We start from the raw sequence: 6715 nt of genomic DNA, 5'->3' as shown, positions 1-6715 counted from the left end.
GAGCCCACAGCACAAAAGTTAATCCTGATGATCCAAAAGGCAGCGTTAAAAGAGTGGGAGGCATGCAAGTCAGGCCCCTTCTTCTTGTTTCCTTTACTCCTGGCGAGGAAGAAAACTCTTGTCTCCCATGACGACCACATTAAAAACACATGAGATGAAACGGCCAGTCAACACTCCAGAGTCCATGGCAGCTCTCACTAACACCAAAAAGAAACAATAAAGGGAGTTAGGAGTAACTTTTTTACACACTCCAATGCCTGAAAGGAGGCCACCAAATGTCTTTAGCAACACAGTCTTGTCATAAGCACCACCAAACTTAATCTTAAATAAATTAACATATAAAGAAAATCACAAGGCTGAGACTAAACTAAAGTTTACGACCAATACGTGAATACCTGATACCTTCCTTTTCGAAAAAAAAAAAAAGAAAAATTGAGCAAAAAAACAAAATTTTATTTTTAATTTTCTTTTTTTATAAATGAAAGACCTATAAAAAGAGCACATTAAAGAATATTTATTAATTATATTCAAAGAGTTCATAACCAAAATGACATAAACCTGAAACAGAATGACAGTTAATGTGAAACATAACACACAAACCCAATTTGAGACATGAACAGGGCAGCGCATGAAGAGGGGTAGGGTAAACATGCTTAAGTAGTCTTGGATAGGGCAACAGGAATCATATTTTCCGAGCTTTTCACGTGCTTATTAATCAAATTAAATTCTTGTTGAAAAAGCGTTGGCTCCTCTCATCCGTTCGATGAACACCAGCGGTTGTGATCTGTCCAGATGTCCACGGGAAAAGAAAAATTTGTTACACAAGGTTTAAAGTGTGTCAAAGATCGAACCAAAGAGAGAGCTTCTTTCTCAGTTGTGGAGTACCGCCTTTCAGTTGCCAACAACTTTTTGCTGAAGTATGGTATCGGATGAACTACACAGCTTTCTTTCCTCTCGAAAAGAACACCACCTATACCAATGTCACTAGCGTCCACGGCAATAATAGATGGATTTATGAAAATCGGGGGCAGTTAAAATAGGATTAGTTAAAAATATTGAATTAAGTTAGTGAAAAGCTTTTTCACACTGATCAGACCATGAGAATTTTTTCCCTTTTTCTAATAAACTAGTAAGAGGCTGAGCAAGATCAGAGTAATTACGGACGAATCGGCGGTAATACCCTGTCATGCCCAGCACTCCTCTTACTTCTCTAACATTACCAGGTCTTTTCAAACTTATAATTGCCTCGAGGATAGCTTGCTTTGGAGCCACCTGACCTAAACCAACCTCGTGACCTAAATAACAAACCTTGGCCTGCCCTACTTCACACTTGGCCAAATTATCTACAAGCCCAGCACACCTTAGAGCTTTAAAAACCTTATGAAGCCATACCATATGGGTATTCCAGTCATTACTATAAACAACCAAATCATCAATATGAATTTCTGTTCCTTCCAGACCGCAAATGACCCTATTCATTAATCTCTGAAAAGTGCATGCAGCATTCTTCATGCCAAAGGGCATAACCTTACATTCGTAAAGTCGGAAAGGAGTAAAAAATGCAGATATCTCACAAGCAGATGGTAAGGACTCTGTTTTACAGGGGAAGCACCCCCCACGTCAACATCATGGCTCAAAACCTGGGTTCTATCTGGGGCATCCTGAAAAAGTTCAGAGAAAGAATGGATTAAACTAAGCACTTCTTTTCTTTGATTAATGTTTAAATGTCCTAAACTACTTTTTAACAGTTCTAAATGTTGCATATTTTCCCCTATTGCATCCGACGTAACCTGACACACTAAGTCATCGGACTCCTCTGGAGGTACATCAACTACCACAGAGACAGGTTCATACACGATCACTAAGGGATCACCACACTTACCCACATAAGGCTTGAAACAATTATTAAGAAATATTTTACATTTACGGCTTGAACCGGGAGCCTCAACCTCATAGTTAACATCAGACAACCTCCTCAGAACCTTCCAGCTAGATTTTAACATCTCAAATATAATTTCTAACGGCCCTCGAACTTTGTGCCAAAATACCAACTCGATACGAACTACACCTGTAGAAGAGTTAGGATGATTTCTAATAGCAAAGAAGGCAAAAGGGAGGGCTCTGTCCCATTCGCTACCAGAACCATAACTATGTTTCTTAAGTACAGACTTGAGGGTTTGATGAAACCTTTCCACCAAACCTTGACTCTCCGGATGATAAGGTACGCTGATAAGTTGCTGAATGGCCAGTTCAGCACACTTGCCCCTAAATACCTTACTCGTGAAATTCGTCCCACAGTTGGTCTGAATTACATGAGGGAGACCATATCTGGAAAAAAAATCAGTTAATTTTTCAAAAACAAACTTTGGAGTAATACGCCTCATAGGTATAGCTTCAGGAAAACGAGAGGCTCTATCCATGATGGTTAATAAATATACCTAACCAGTTTTAGTCTTGGGTAAAGGACCCACCACATCAATAACCAACTCAGAAAAAGGCTCACCTATGGCCGGTATGGGATGTAACGGGGCCTTAGGAATACACTGGTTCGGCTTCCCCATTACTTAACAAGTTTCACGCTCTCGAATAAACTGTTTTACACTCATTTTCATTCCAAGCCACCAAAAAATTTCTGAACTGAAAAAGATGAAATAGCACACTGATCAGTTCAACACGACCAACTATATTTACCTCATCAGTGGCGGGACAACTAAACCTGTATAAAAGACCTTTTACAATACCAAACCTAGGTTTAGTTAGATCCCCGACATCACCCAAATCAAAATTAAATTCCTCTTTCTGAGCCTTGATAAAAGCAGCTCTGTCCCAATCAAAGTTAAAAGGACTAACTACATCACTTCCACTACTCTCTACTGGCCCGGGCCTTTCTATATCTAATTCTACACTACTTAATATTGAGTCATCATCATTATCTCCATCAAGTAAATTAGCAGCTCTCGCTGCGGACCGAGTAGTTATAGCCACGGGACTGGCACTAACGGAAAATATGGGGAACAGCTCCCAACCTTCCCCATCCAGCATATCATTCCCCAGGATACCATATATTCCAGGAATAGGCAAGCTATCCACCACAGCCAACTCCGTTATCTGATCGTATCCTGGAAAAGGCAAGTGGACGTTAACCAAAGGAGCAGGCACCACTGAATCTGAGAAACCTCCCAACACTACAAAATTACCAGTATATTTAGTACCACCATTTAAAGTAGTCTTCAAAATCTACAACCGGGCAGAACCGGTGTCCCTAAGAAACTTGAACTGGACAACACCGTTATCACAAAACACCTTTCCAGGCCTTACATATTTATCAAACTCGAGTCACGATTAAGCATTAGGAACATCTTTGACATTACTACCTACATTACTACTGTCTATTACAGATCTGTCGACAGTATTACTATTTACGTTAGACCTATCAGGAATTACAGCCACAGGACTTTGACCATTATATTCCAGGTAATATCGACGAACATTGCATTGGCTTTGGAAATGCCCTCGTTTGTTGCACCAATAGCAAGTTCCTCTAAGACCTGAAACTCTATTTGCATTATTATTAGACCTGGTAGTACCTGCATTAGGGTAACCCCTATTAACAAAAACTCTAGGGGGAGGAGACCCTCCTTGGACTCTACTCATATTCCTACCATCTGAAAAAGAATTAGGGTTAACATTATGTTTAGGGGTATGGGGAATCAAGGAAGAGGCTTTTCCTCTCCTACCACCCCGGGGAGTGCGAGACGAAGGGTTATTCAATATTTCATTATTGAAATTTCCACTACCAGACCGATGAGTCAACACATACTCCATACTCATCCGCTAACTGAGCAGCATTACTGTACTCACTTTAGTAGCCTTCACCTCCTTTAGGTGTACCCTCAACTCTCCGCTACAAGCTTTCTTAAATGCTTCAAGGAGCAGAAGTTCGCGTAACGCAGCGAAAGTGAAAACCTGCTAACCCTTTAACCAGTCGTTGAACTGTCCCTCCTTGATGCGGGCAAACTCGACGAAGGACTCTGCAGGGTGTTTAGTGTATTTACAAAACCTGAGGCGAAAGCCCTCAGGGACCAGGTCATACACTTTCAAAACCAAGCTCTTAACTTTTTGATAGTCCCGAGCTACTCCCTCCTCAAAGGCATTATATACCCGAATTGCCTTGCCAATTAACCTACACTGGATAAGAACTGTCCACATCTCTGTGAGCCAAGACAATCGGGTAGCCACACGCTCAAACGTCTTAAAGAACTCTGGGACGTTCTTCTCATCAAACATAAGCACTAATTTGAGTTCCGCACCTAGATTAAATTTCTCTTTAAACCCTACCTGTGGAGAGCTAGCCATATTTGCTCTGTGTAGCCTAGTCATTTCCAAATTCAGATTTACCATCTCCCTCTCATGACGCCTAGCCCTCTCGCTTTCCTAAAACTCAATTTTACGCAACTCTATGCGTTTATATATTAATTTAAATTCTTTGTCTTCCTTAGATTCACCCAAAACTTTAGAAAGGGGGACAAGTTCCACTGGTACATAATAAAGAGGCAAAAAAGGATTATTAGACAAATTCCCTCTACTTTTAAGGGGACCTTTGGGAAAGTTTGCAGACCTTCATACAGGGTACAAATACAAGGAGGATCCTCAAACAAGGTTAGACCCGCTGTCACACTCACCTTGTCACTATCCACATCCACACTCCCTTCACTAATACTTCCTAAATCATCCTCTTCCACACTAACCAAATGCTCTGCTTCAGCCATATGCTGACGAACCTTACTCAGGACTAACAACAAAAATTCTTTCCTCGAGTCCGAAGACTTCACCACAATACCCAACCACCTTGCACATTCTATTAAAAGTATCTTATTTAAAAGTGGCAGATGCTTCAAACAATCAGCCGTCTCCAAAAACTCTGCCTGATCAAACACAAATTCTTCCATAATGCAAAATTAATCATTTGGGGTGGGTGGAGGGGGGGTCGGAGGCAACACTACCCAAAAAGATAACTAGCACTGAAGTGCTCACTCGAGTGCCGCTTCCCTGACCCAATCACTGAACACCCGGAGCTCTCAATCCTGTCATGGTTGCCAATTATTACGATCCCTGTGAGGCTGTGGTGCAAGTTCTCAAAACACCAGGAAAGAGAGGGCAGTAATACAGCATTCAATGAAAAAAAAAGTCAATGGACACGAAATCACGAGCGAAAACTCAACAATGGTTCATACACAAATGAAAAAAATAAATAACAGTCAGCCTTGTGACTACAGGACAAAGATTATGTCCTTAATATAAAATCCGGAAAGGTTACCTAACCTCTAAATCTGCATTCCTAAGACAGTAATATAATAACCCAGGAGCAGTAGATAAAGGGCCCCAATAAAACTTACCTATAATAAATACGGTTAGGTAGGAGGGAGGAGACATACAGCAAGAGAACACTTAAATTCCTAGCTAATATAATAAAGCTTAAGCTTAACATTACCACTTTATGACTATGTCAAATACATTGTTCTCTATATGAGAAAACTATAAAAATACAGAAACTACCCTAATAGCTCCTGTCAAATTATAAAGGGAACAAAGAGTTACATCCACACTTGTTGGCATCTAAGGGTGCTAGGCTGAGGACCATAGCACCAGGAAACTCTGACACAGGCTCCCAGCAAGCCACCAGGTACAGAGTCACTCGTCAGGTAACTGCTATCGGATGGAGTTCTGGAGAGCACACGTAGCAACAGGGGTATACAAACAATAGTGCTGCCCTAAAATAAATACCAAAAGGATATTACCTGTTCACAGACTTCCTACGTTCCTCCTCGGGCCACAATGCCCCCACAACTACTGCACTGGTGAAAAAAACGTCTGGAAAGATGTAGAGGTGCCCTTCCTACGTCCACTCGGCCGGGAAAAACTCCTCTGCGTGGACCCGAGCCCGCAGGAAGTCCACACCACTCACAAGCACTGCTAGCCTAGGGTAGGCTAGTATAGCTTAGAACGCCCTGGGTGGCACAGGAACTGAACTCACAGCACAAAAGTTAATCCTGATGATCCAAAAGGCAGCGTAAAAAGAGTGGGAGGCCCCTTCTTCTTGTTTCCTTTACTCCTGGCAAGGAAGAAAACACTTGTCTCCCATGACAACCACAATAAAAACACAGAAGATTTAACTGCCAGTAAACACTCCAGAGTCCATGGCAGTTTTCACCAACACCAAAAAGAAATAATAGAGGGAGTTAGGAGTAAACTTTCTTTACACACTACAATGCCGGAAAGGAGGCCACCAAATGTCTTTAGGAACACAGCCTTGTCATATGTAAAACCAAACTTAACTTTAAATAAATTTACAATTAAAGAAAATCACAAGGCTAAGACTAAAATAAAATCTACGACCAACACGTTAATACCTGATATATATATATATATATATATATATATATATATATATATATATATATATATATATATATATGCTTGTTTATATATATATAAATGTGTATATATATACATATATATATATATATATATATATATATATATATATATATATATATATATATATATATATATACATACATATATATATATATATATATAAATATATATATATATATATATATATATATATATGTATATATATATATATATATATATATATATATATATATAAATATATGTATATATATATATATATATATATATATATATATAT

At 39.5% G+C, this 6715-nt stretch overlaps 1 long non-coding RNA gene across 1 annotated transcript in view; it reads right to left on the bottom strand.

The window, feature by feature from the left end:
- The window catches only part of LOC137616936 (uncharacterized), a 6794-nt gene extending 709 nt beyond the window's left edge, over positions 1 to 6085 (bottom strand). The window contains exons 1-3 of the long non-coding RNA XR_011039521.1: positions 5799 to 6085; positions 1533 to 1661; positions 1 to 197 (exon numbers count right to left, since the gene is read on the bottom strand). The exon at positions 1 to 197 is cut by the window's left edge and continues 709 nt beyond it. This is a non-coding gene — a long non-coding RNA (uncharacterized lncRNA). The remainder of the gene's footprint in view (positions 198 to 1532; positions 1662 to 5798) is intronic.
- Positions 6086 to 6715: the final 630 nt, after the last annotated feature.

The sequence above is a fragment of the Palaemon carinicauda genome, chromosome 23 (assembly GCF_036898095.1).
Source record: "Palaemon carinicauda isolate YSFRI2023 chromosome 23, ASM3689809v2, whole genome shotgun sequence".
Taxonomy (NCBI): Eukaryota; Metazoa; Arthropoda; class Malacostraca; order Decapoda; family Palaemonidae; genus Palaemon; species Palaemon carinicauda.
The sequence above is the reverse complement of the archived record's forward strand: the minus strand, read 5'-3'. Positions and strand labels throughout refer to the sequence as shown.